The sequence below is a fragment of the Anticarsia gemmatalis genome, chromosome 18, assembly GCF_050436995.1.
Source record: "Anticarsia gemmatalis isolate Benzon Research Colony breed Stoneville strain chromosome 18, ilAntGemm2 primary, whole genome shotgun sequence".
Lineage (NCBI taxonomy): Eukaryota > Metazoa > Arthropoda > Insecta > Lepidoptera > Erebidae > Anticarsia > Anticarsia gemmatalis.
In genome coordinates, this window is record NC_134762.1 from 5,578,922 (window position 1) to 5,592,109 (window position 13,188).

The 13,188-nt window shown below is 32.6% G+C and overlaps 1 protein-coding gene across 3 annotated transcripts in view; it reads left to right on the forward strand.

Annotated features, from left to right (window-relative positions):
* Sox102F (transcription factor Sox102F) overlaps positions 1 to 13,188 on the forward strand; it is a 274,330-nt gene that overhangs the window by 178,202 nt on the left and 82,940 nt on the right. The window contains exon 1 of one of the 3 annotated variants that reach the window (XM_076125984.1): positions 537 to 654. The exons of the other annotated variants lie outside the window; for them this stretch is intronic. The gene's annotated coding sequence lies outside the window, so the exon portion shown is untranslated. Of the gene's footprint in view, positions 1 to 536; positions 655 to 13,188 lie in introns of those variants that run through there. 3 annotated transcript variants of the gene reach the window in all.

Genomic DNA, 13,188 nt, shown 5'->3' on the forward strand with positions numbered 1-13,188 from the left:
ACACGCCCCAAAAAACTGATTCATAATCTAATTAAACAAAATATGAATGGTATCTATAAATACCGTACAAGACAAGGCATCAGGCATCAGGCATTCTGGCATTGTACTCAACACGTAACACATGCAATGCATTAACACATCTGGATCGTTGGGAAAAAATCATATCGAGTTTCTATTCGAATCCTGGTTTTGCCATTTTTTATTTCACCCACATGGGATCCTGTTTTTGTGATTGCATTGATTAATTTCTTTTGTAGTAGAAAAACAAGAATTTGAAGGATTTGTACAGAATATTGTTTAATAAAGATTGTGTTTTGTTTTTAAGGAAAACGCTGTAAAGATCCGTGGGTTGATTAGTGTTTAATTTACGATGTGATAAAATTTGCTACGGTAGCTTTAAAAGGAAAAAGGCAGAAGATTGCATTTTTAAAATTCCTTTTTAGATACTGATAGTCGAATGATTTATTTTCGCGTATTTTATATACAAGACTTCTGCAATTAATAAATAATAAAAACTGTCGAAACTTTTGAAATATTTCGTGAAGTTTGACATGATATTTTAATTAATATATAACTAATTTTATCTTCTTTTTGTTGCAGGTAAGCATCTTAAGCGATAAACTAACCAATCATCACTGCAGTTACATCATGCAGGTTTGTACTCAAAAACCTAATTATCATATTAAACAAAAACAATATGGAGAACTACAATCATTAATCAACAAAACTAAACGATTACCAAAGATCACATGAGAATCAAACCTTAAACGCATATTGAATTACTCGTGGCGCCATCGAGCGGGCTACAAAGACATTTTGTCTCAATCAAGTGGTAGCAGACGTCTGCCCATAGACAATAACAGCTTTGTGCAGCATAAAGAACATTGTGGCCGAATCAATTATACCATAATGTGATCATTGTGTAATGTATCCTAACATTGTCTTAATGCAACTTACGCAGTATAATTTTTATAGATATATTTATGACTGGTTCAATTTATTGGCCAGATATGTATCGGTGCTTCTGTGCACTGTTTTGTTTGGTTGTAAAATTGTTTTGTGGTTATAGGCTGGTGTAAGTGTTTTGTTTTATGACTTTACGCGTTGATATTGAAAATTGAACTTTGGGATGTAAAGGTGGTTAAAATGCTCGACTTTGTATCTTTTGTCTTGTGTCCGATACTGAATTGAATATTTTTTGTGATCCATATATGATTGCATTTTGAGACTGTATGTTTGATTAGTAACGAAATTAATTATTAGTTCAGTCGAATCGCATAAGCATTTTTTTTTGGGAATCTGATCAACGGTTAATATTTAGTAAAATTAAGGAAATCAGAATCTTTTTAAATACGAAATTGCAAGTTTTCGAATAATCGTAACGCAAAGTGACTGAAAAGGATGTCAACAGTATTGTGAAGATGTAAACAGATCGCTTACGTGTTTTATTTTCATGTCATGACAGTGACTCACACGAAAAACCAACAAGATTTTTATTTCTACTTATTTACTTATATTAGAACAATAAAATGGTTTTTATTGTTCTCATTAAAAATATTTAGGTAAAAATAAAACGACGCAAAAAGAATAAAACATCACCTGTCGCCAATGACCAAGCTATCATATTGCACTAAAAACTCTAAAAAGGTGAACATCAAAGAAAGGTACATTGACACCAGTTTGGAATTAGAATACCGAAATCTCGTAATGGACTTAAGGCATGAGAAACTGAAGAGCCAGTCATTATTATGGAGTAACTTAAAACCGGCACATGTGCTACATATCGGCCAAGATTGCGATGCCACATGTGAAATGAGAAAAAAAGACAAAAATCTGTTGTCACTACTCCCTAAGGTATGAAGCACGAACAATACCACTCAAATCCCAGTATAATTAAATTAAACCCTAATTTCGAAGAAATAGGATATAAAATCGATCGTTCCGTGTCGATATTACGGTCGATTTCGTTGGAACACGGGTCGTTTTGTGATGATTTTTTTGCCCAACCTTCCGTAACCTTTAGCCTGTGACATGGATTGTAGATTAGGCATATTGTTGACCTTTTTTGCTTCCATCTTACTTGCACGTGTTGTTTTGTTTTTGTCAAAGTCCCTCTGAAGAGCTTTTTTGTTTTTGTAGGGAATCGAACGAGATTTGCATGTGTGCGAAACGATGTGAGTTTTTGAATCGAACATGACATTTGCGTCGTTTCCCATGCAGTTTTGAAGGGAGATCGTTAATTTTGAAAGATGTTCAGGTACTTGAAACACATAAATGACATCTCGAGGTTATTAAAACCGCAAAATCTTAGAGTTTTTATTCACAAAATGGTTCAAGTAATGCTATATCACATGGTAACAGTGAAATTCTAAAACAACAGAAAATCTACTCTCCGAAACAACGGAAATCCACAGTTGAAATATTACAAAGCAAAATTAAAAAACTGGTGACATCTGTGCGAATTTCAAATATTTCAATTACACACAATGAATACAATATTTCACAATGATTTACTGCGAATAAAGATTTCTTTATCATCATGCTCAGTGAATTTGTTAATCTAAATCTTACATTAATAATGATCTCATAGCAACAGAATGCGACAGAATAACAAAAGACATGATTCTGTAAAACAACGGACTCTTACATTCATCGAATCTCGAACATATTTTCATAAGAACGGAAGCTCTAATATTGTCGCGGTTCGGCCAACCGTGGCCGCTGACAATATTAATGTTTTATTATGAAACAATGAACAGGACTGTAGTTTTTTTTTATAAATAATGTTTAGCCATCCGCATGACCGATGCGGCCAGTCATACCGACGCTTACCGGACAAAAATACAGGCACAAATGTTCCTATCACCTATAAATTATATTCATATTTGATGATATTCAGGGATTCATGGGTTTTAATATGATTTATTGCCAGTTCAAAGCAATACAAGACATCTTTTCAATAAATTCAAAAAGCGTGCGGTATGTATAATTTCGGCGCCAAAATATTTGAAACACGGATACCTTGAACATTTTATTTTTAACAGCAGTGATATAATTACACTAGTTTTTATTTTTTTGGCATCTATTTTTATGCAGCAGTTTGCACGCGAATTCAGAAATAACATGGAGGAAACGTGATTATTATGAATCAAGTAATTATAGAAATAGCGAGCGTTTTTGACGAAACCAACGTTTATTTTTTATTTTCATATTTCGTTTCGAAACTTAAACCTGTATCTACTAACTACATAAGAAGTAAAGTAAAAGGTCGTCAAATATGGCGTACAATCATACCCTGGATTCCAAAAAAGTAAGATTTAAAATTGTCATTTCAATTATACAATAACTCGCTTCGTGACAATACCAAACAACGTCCAAAATCACAAAAAATCTGAACCAACAAAAAACAATTTTCAAACTAAAACACACAAGCTCTCAATACGAAATGAAATCAACATAAAATCCACACCAACACAAAGTATGAATGGTCTCATTAAATAACTTCAATTAGGTGTAAAACGGCAGATCTTCTAGGAATCATTACCATCCCGAGCGTCCAGAATCACGAATAAATCTACTGAGATGTGTTACGAATAAAAATAATAGAATTGTCGTGTCTAATAATATTGCGGCCGTTTCCGTTCGCTCGTTTATTTCGGTTTGTGAGAGCAAATATAACATATTATAAACGTTCATTCATGACTCTGCGGTAGATTTCTGTGTTGCCACCGGTCGGTTAATGTTCTCCTAAAAATGCCACAAATGGACCATTAAAAGTCATTCAGGAAGGACTTTAATCGTGTTCCAAACTTTTGTACAACATTTCATCCAATATACCCTTTTACAGTTCACATGAATATTATAAATGTTTGTTTGTCTTTCTTTAGAGTGACTGGACTCAAGCTATACCTACAACATAATAATATGTGCTAAGATAGTAAAGGACTAGAGTGTGACATACGCCACTTTTTACAGCGGAACATTACTAATCTTTTTCCCAACGGGCACCGCGGGGAAGCTACTACCAACATTATATTCTTATTTAGGATATAATATTATTTATTATGGCTAATCGTCGACCAAATATACATCAAAATTCGGCCGATTTTAGCATAAAAGCATGTAATAAAAACTTTTTAACTTTTGCAGTGCATATTCATTAACGAATAAACACGAACAAGCCTTTTACCTAGAATTTCTCAACGTTTCGGTGCAGAATACACTGGCCACGTTCACAAGTAATGTAACCAAAGTAAATTTTGATGATAAGCCTAACTACTTCTAAAGCCAATCCGTCATTCTCCCCAACAAAAAATGGCTTTAAGATTAAAAGCCTAACACCGTGTTCACATTTATTGTTAATGGCTTATAATTTAAGGTTACGTTTAATTAGTTTCAGTCTAACTACCAGTTAAAGGCTATTAACACTATATAAAATTCTTTCGTAATATAAACGTATGAAGCTATTATATTTTGTAAGTGAAATTCTTTCCTAACGTGTAATAGTCGATAATTATTGTTATTATAATTGTCGGGTTGTTATAATTTATTGCAATTTTATAAGAAATTTCTGTATTGTGACAAAGACAAACATAACAAAACACAATCGGCGTGTCTATTTAAGAAAATTGAGGTTAGTTTACTCAGAATATTATCATTACTATCACTCAGCTAACTTTTATTAAACTCATTCAGCCGTTCTGATGTAAACTATATGTCAGAAAAACTATCTTACTGTTTAGGTTACCACAACAATAGTTCGAACAAAAACCCTCACTCTCTATCACCCTCAATTGTTTACATAAATAATCTAATATATTACGAGACATCGCATTTGCGCTCTAAGACTCTAATATCCTACAAATCTCTGGGATATAGAAAGAATGCTTCGAAATTCCGTATCAGTCTTGCTTTCAAGGGTGTGTTAATCCATACAAACGATGTGTACCAACGGAACAAAACGAATTCTTGCTTATGACTAATATAATAGGGATGGAGAACAACTCGAACTCGATTTGAAAATTCATTCGAGTCCGTTGGCTGCTTCTGTGGTCTTCTCGATATTATGTACGATTGTGTCGATTCTCGAGCTGGACAAAGTGCTACTGGTCTTTTCTAATTTATTTCAATACGACTTTGTTTCAATAGACGTCCGGAGTTTAGTGACGTGCCCGGTATATTATGGCCGGTCGCCCCCTATTACATGAAGCTAACAATGTAAATTGCGGAAAATGGGTGTATTTCACTCATCACTGCTAGCACTTTCGGGTAATTTGCAACATCACATCTATTGATGTAATGTATAAAAAAAAATCAAGTGCATTCTTTCAATAGTATTACTTAACTCGGTATTTAGCTCTCAAACCGATTCACGCAACCATCTTAATTATATCAATCAATAATCATAACTTATAAATCTACAATACTATTCTTATGTCACAACTGAAGTCTGTTAAATTCTCTTTGTACTGATTATAAAGCTAATTAATTACTGCTGATATATCAAACAGAAGTCAAATCGATTCTCCGAGCATCGATTCGAAAGTAGCTATAAATAAATCGAGTCACAAATCTAGTCGAGTCGCTACAAAGACTGTAACAATAACAGGCTAAGATGATGGATGTTGCCGGTGGCTATACAAAAGAAAATAGAGTAGTCTCAGATGTAGGCGATAATTCATAAAAAACAATAATAAAGGGGTAATTTTGTCCGAACAACATTGTTCCAAGTGATTTATTTAGTGGACTCTGTTAGTCTGTTACTTTGTTCTTAGTTATATACAATGTGTTAGAAAATGTTTATGTATCAGTTTTAATGTAAAGCTAAAATCTTTTTGTAGTCTAGTTTATAATATACGAAAATATAATAAAATACGGCTCGAAATACAATAGCTGTTTAATAAAATATGAAATTCGCTTTACAATGTTTGATTCTTATCATCTTCACAATTAGTCAGGTATTTCAGAGCCTATATCAGGTGTGAATATGCAAATGTGATCAGCTATTTAAGATTCCATGCAACTGGTAATTAAGCCCCGATCTAGATTTGATGTTAAACGATTCCCAGAAACATTTTTTTTTATTATAAGTATATTTTCATTCGTATTGTTTTGGATAAGATGTTGAAAAATGTTATGTGATATACAAATCACGGAAAAACTAATGAAAATAGCTGTCAGCCGCAATATCGCTTAATTTCTTTATAACGAACATAGATCACAAATGAAAAATAAAATAAAGCCGGAATAAAATATAAGATGTAATTTATTGTTTATCTGCAATACAAACATAAATAAGAATGAATGTAAAAATACACTATAATCTGTTGGATTAGAAGAAATTAAACAGTGCAGTGTAATAAAAACTTCATCCTTCTAAGAATATAGAGCACTTTTGCCAGTGTTGAAGTAGAACGGACCACTTCTGTTTTATTGTTGGAGCCATATTTTATGACTGGATTGTGTACAGATTTAGATTATAAAGAACCTTACACACAAACGTATGGTTGTTATTGTATAAGTATGTATTTAGAAGTATATAAGAATGTTTATCAGTTATTTGATTATATAGCACAAGTTCTGCTTAGTTTGGAATCAAATAACCGTGTGTATTGGCCAATGATATTTATTTATTTACCTAATATGATCGGTACGAATATGTTACTTCTTCTTCTGATCTTATGGTTTGTGATCAACCTAGTGTCAAAGTTGTTCAAGCCGCCCGAAGGTTATTGAAGGAAAGGAATGTTTACAAAATATAACCTAGAAGTGAAATTACTTTTGCCGGTATTATCATGTCCTAAGCTTTAGTGTTTAAACAAGCAACGTACAGGTAATAAGATGGTTACTGTTAATAACTATGTATCATGTACAAATAGAACGACAAACCACGAAGCAAAGGATACGAACATAAAGAAATCATGTTACATGTAATTTAATTAGGTTTCATAATTATATAAATATATATTGAAAACGCTGCCAAAGAAGCAAAGCATTGCAACGTTCATATTTTCAAGATTTACTTTGCAAGTTTGGAAGCAGAATTTATGAAATGTATAAATAATCATTATTTATTTATTTATTTATTTGGCTCACAAAACAAGTTACAGTCGATTACAGTGATTATTAACACAAAGCCAATTAAATACGACTTGCCGACGTGCTCTTAAGCTTAATATACTGTAAATTAGATAATATTTTCTTATTATTATAAAGGACTACATAAAGCGGCCGTTTCATCGCCTGCGACATAATTAAATTCAGATTTATTTCTGATAAAACAAGTGTTAAGTACCTAATAGAATAATTTTAGCTTTCAATCTTAACATGATTTCTATTAATAAGCAAATTACATGGCAGACATCTGGCTTACGAATTTCATGTATCAAGGACATTTATATTTGTCCAGTGGGGAACAGCTGTTCTGTCGTCGCGATTTGTCGTTGGTGTGTAGACACCCTTATGTTCCGAGATGGCCGCGCGCACTCCAAGCGTGGTGTTCAATCATACGACTGCCTGCTATCTTTGAGATTATAATGAAACTTTTATGACTTCAATTTTCGTTATGAACAAAACTTTGGCCAGACAAAGATCTCTTACAAGTTATATCTATTTTATATAGTTTGCGCTATAAAATTTTATCTATTGTATCGATAGTTTATTTCTTATAAATGTATGTTAACAATCTTTCGTGATTTATTTCTGATCGACATCGTAGAAGGGTTCATATTGGATTGTTTCTGTATCTAGACTTTCTAAGATGAAATTTTCGATGTTTGCATATTCAAAATGGTTTATTATAATACCAAATGGTATCACATTACCGGGTTATGCGTTCGTGCGTATTCTATCATTAACTGTCATCGGAATTAGAATAGATTGTATAATCAAGTTAATGTGCACAAATAAATAGCGGCATATAATTATAATATCATAATCTATGCAAACTGTTTATCTCATTGACATATTTATTGATCACTAAACCACGCAACTCACCGACACTTATTTGATTTCCAACAATATTTTATTGTTACTAAACTATAGTAATAAAAATCCAACTAAATGTAATGACGATGTAAATTCTGTGCTTGAAAAAACATCCGATAAAATAAAATCCGATACAACAATAAGTATTGTGCTACCGGTTGCAATCATTAGAATTGATGACGGTAAAGTTACTCAAAACATGTTGAAAAAAATGCGGAGAGCCAATCAAGAGAGTACAGGAGCTCACAATGCTATGTCTAATAATGAATAAGATGTGTACAATGAAGTATTACTGCGTTATAAAGACGGGGAAGGCAAACACAAAGGTAAAGAACGTAATGATTTGGAAGTGAGTGGATGTGGAAGCGTGAATGCGAGGAGCGAACCATGAAAATTACATGCGGAGCTCAATCGCAGCCGCTCTTTTGTGTTGCACAATGTGGGCACAATGGACGGTCAAGGACTTGATGAAGGACAAAGGGTTATAAGACGGGAGGGAAAAATTGGAATCACTACTTATGAATTTTAAATTAGTCTAATGATAAGATAAGCGTCATTCACATAGAATATTTCAGAATCTACAATACCGGATGATTGATAGAAAATCTGTATTACAAACTGACAAACACTGATAAATGTATTATTGTCGAATTGTTTTTGTAATCACTCTATTTTAAGAATTATTTGACCTTAGACTTAAGTCAAAGATTGCGAAAAAACCGCTCGTTACAAGCAAAACTGTAGACACAAAAACAATGTCTAACGTTCACTATTATAGAGCTGTTACTATGGAGAACATGGACAGCTTGAATTATGCAAATTCCATACATGTAAAATCTGTTGTGACTCACACGGGGCATTGTACCGACTTAGAAGCATCAAAGTGAGATCAACCTGAATAAAGGCATCCGCGCTGGACCGACGAAGGGGTTGTACAATGTCGGCGAGGTCCGAACAAAAACTGACATCACAATACGTTGGGCCAACAACAGTGGCCGCTCATAAATCAACCTCAAACAAAAGTAACAATAGTATTGAGGGTACCTTATAAGAGATCTTAGCATTGTGCTTATTCTTTGATGTTCACTAATAAAACCTTTGATTAATATCGTATAGACGGAACCAGTTGGTATGCAAATAATGACGTCCTCTAAAGGATTCGTCGGTAGTTGGATCACACGTGCTGGGGTGTGGACAAAGACTAATGCTACATCTTCCTCACAAATGCTTTGTTGCTCCACCGTTGTCTGAGCGAGTTCAAGTTGACCGATTTAGTTTTTGTTCAATTTTTCTACGTGAGTTACCCGTCCTGTCGTAACATTCCAAGGTTACTCCTCGGTTCATTCAATGTTAGATCGCAGTTGGTATTCTGGAGTGTGAAATAATGACGGTTGTAAAAAAAAGGTTACGAAGAGTGAGGTTGACCGTTTATAAGAGCATAGAATTTTAGTCGAGTCATCTTGCTCAGATGAAACGATAACGTTTTCCTCAATCACGAGACTAAACAATTGCAATAAACAAATGATTATGAAAGAATGTTCCATATCTAAACTTTAGGTGTCTATAAAATGTTAAAAATATGGGTCGGACCAGTGACCCGTTGATAATTAAGAATTTTTACAGTTCAAATGTTTTATTGTTTCACATTTTGTCTCGTTTATCAATTAAATTATGCTTAATTTAGGTTAGTAGATATCAATGCAAGCTATCATTGTTATTATTTGGTTGCTACGAAGGAAAACTACATTGTCACCTCTAAAATAGAGCACTTAGTCACGCGGTTCAATTGATACCAAATATCGTGTAATATTATGTATTTTTTGCTCATAGCTGTATTATCTTCTTTACCTGTCGTAATAATACGAGTCAATGTTTCAACTGTAATTGTTTTGTCAATGCTAAATTTAAAATCGCGGAATCTTTCTAGGTTATCAACAGTACGGTAATTTTCTCGACTATTATAAACAAAGTTGGCGTTTATCAACAATTTTTTCTGTTATTTTTAACACTGCTAATCATTACTTATTGTTCAGCGTTATCAGAATGTTGTTGAGTAACAAAATTATGTCTTTACTTCCGCATTCTTTTACTAAGAGACTTTAAAATATATATTTCAGTTAACATAATAATAATATAACTGTGGATACAGATTCATCTGAGAACAGCATCTATGTGATTTTAAATTCATAGATATCAATAAAATCCTTGAACTAACAATTTTACTATTGATATATTATATATTATTATTTTAGAAAGAGGGATATTATTTTAGAACTAATGTATGTACGTCTGGCGATTTTTTATTGAAAACTAAACATATGCAGACACAAAGTCAAATATAACAACATCCGTTTCCTATGCGAATGATTTTTTTGTTATTCTTAATAACAGAAACTTGTCTGCATTTTTACTAATGTACCTATGAGTAACTAGATTTATTTGAAAACCAATAAATTTTATTAGGGTAATTCAATCGTAAACATTGTTTGTGCTGTAAACATTAAAGCAAAAGTAGATTTTAGCTAAGCGTCTGTAACAGCTTCTCCGCTAAAGTCTTTAAGTTTTTTTCCACCTTTTGAAGTTATTCAGTTTGTGGTATGATATTTACATTATTTTAATTATCGTCTTTTGATTTATTTGTGTATAAACTACGAAGTGAATTCGTAATATCAGTTAGTATGGAGTTTATTCCTAGAATTAATGGAATACAAAATTAAATCGAATACCCAGAACGAAGTCTCGACAATTCTGGTAAAACATAATAATTTCGAACAATATTTGTTTTCGGGAACATTCTATTTAATTATTTGATACTAAAAGGCCTAACAATATTTATTGGCAGTCGCGATATTAGCACACATGGTTCGAATATTCATACAATGTTTGGGAAATGTCAGAGTTTCAGGGCTACCTCTAGAAAATTCGATGACATTATCTACACCGAAGCTGTTGAGTGAAATATGAAAATGATATGTTATAAATGTGACAGCTACGTTTACTGAGAACAAAGAAATAGAGATATATTTACAGAACCAATAGTTTCAAGACGTTTCTGCAACATTGATACCTACTGAAAATGATAACGGTGATTCTCTTCAAGATTTAGTAGACAGACGACGATTTAAATTTGACGATCTAATATTTTCCCTTCAGTGACAGCCCTGTCAGCGTAGTATAATTTTATTTATCACTCTCTTTGTTCTCTGAGGTTTGTGCCAACATCACATTCTATTTGTTCATGAATATCTCCCGTGATATACGAACTATTGAAATAAAAATTGTTATTTTGTACATAATTCTATAGCTGTCAAATTCTCCAGTTAATATAGACGCAGGCTTTATTTTGGGTGCTGTTAATATTGGTTCAGGTTGACAGCAGGACGCTTGCATGGGTCATGTGTCATTGTAAAATACGCTTACAATGTTTTCGTGGTAATTTTAATTTGTCAAAGTAAAAAATAGTGTTTTGTCACTTTGATCGATTGCACGCTCAACCGAAAAGCTCCGATTATTTATCCAGATTTCTCTAAAGTTTTATTTATCCGTTAATCGATTTATGATTGTGGAAGTTCAAAGATTCTGACACAAAGAGCCAAATTATATTTAGAGTGAAAAATTTTCCACACAATTGAGAAAAATATGAAAGACAATAAAGTTTTCCAACTAATCTGAAGCTCCAGATAACATCTGGTTCACAATTAAAACGTCAAAAAAATAACAACAGAAAACTTTTAAGAGAAACGTCAACAATAAATCTCTCGTTAATAAGGCGTCACATAAACAATGTTTTTTTTCGCCATTTTCAATTTGGCACTGCGCATGCGCGGCATGCGTCGTTGCCTCCTAACATTGACCAATTATTGCAAACACCACTCACGCGCCTTTGAAGTCTATAACATAAAATTTGTAAAAAAGTGCGAGAGTCAATGATAATTATTTATTATTTTCTTCGAACCCATTTAGGAGTGAAGCAAATTTATTATATTGTGGGATAAGTGACAAGTGACCAGCGATGACATGAGCACAGTGCCAAAAACAATACTACCTATAATAACAGCTTCTACTGATACTTTTGACATTTTGTCATGTATTTCTGGACTTACTGACAGCCTCTTTAACATTAGCATTAGTTTATTAGGATCACATACTAACCTTAAAATAGCTTCAGAAGAAATAAAGCTGTCATTTAAATTGCTAACGGTTTACAATTACATTTGTTATTTTAAAGTACTAAAAACTTACAATCCATCATAAATAGAATTACTCTTTACTGAATATCATTAGCGAAATTTATAACATCAATTCGAACTTTCTTATAAATCTTTGGCATTAAAAATATGTACGTCTTGTTACAAAAGTTACTTTGTGTATCATACATAATTTTAACAGCCTGTAACACTTGGTATGCGTCCAACAAATTTACATCATTTATCACCAACTCATCAATGTCATCATTAAACATCTTATCACTTGACACGTCAATATTATCACGACTCGTCCATTCAATTACAATCAGAGACCTTTCGTGTTTGATCCTATTATTACATACGAATCACTTTAGAAATTCTTTGGGAAAAATGCTTGGAAAAATGCTTGAAGTTCACAATAGACTCGCGGGGTCTTTGATGTGACAAGAGGGACTAATCAATAGTTATCGATGAAAACATACTTTGATGTTGGAATAAAAGTCGGGATAGATCCCTAACTTTTAATATTTAAGATATGATATGTTAGGCAATATACTATTTTGTGTGTGAAATGTTGTATTTTATTGCGAATTGTACAAGCATAATATCTGTTCCTGTTGTAATGTGCATTTCTAACATGTGGAGGATTAAATCAAGAATTTGTAAGGTTATTTATCTCTTCGACGACTTTTACAATCTCCGTTACAAGATACTTTGACTTTATCTAAGAGTCGTGTTCGTTTTGCGGGAAAAATGTTACAACCGATATATTTTCTTTTGATCTTATAATTATTTTTTTTATGAATTATTAGACTCTTATTGTCAGATACAATGGGGTCGTCGTAATTCTCTTTCTATTATTTATTTCGAGTATTATCTCGCCTGAGTAATATTTATTAAATGGATTTGTAAAATACAATTTTTCATGCACGTATTCTTTTAATGTTTCAGAATATTGTTCAAAATTTAAGACTGGTTTAAATATATTTTACAACTGTTTCACAGCGATTTTTAG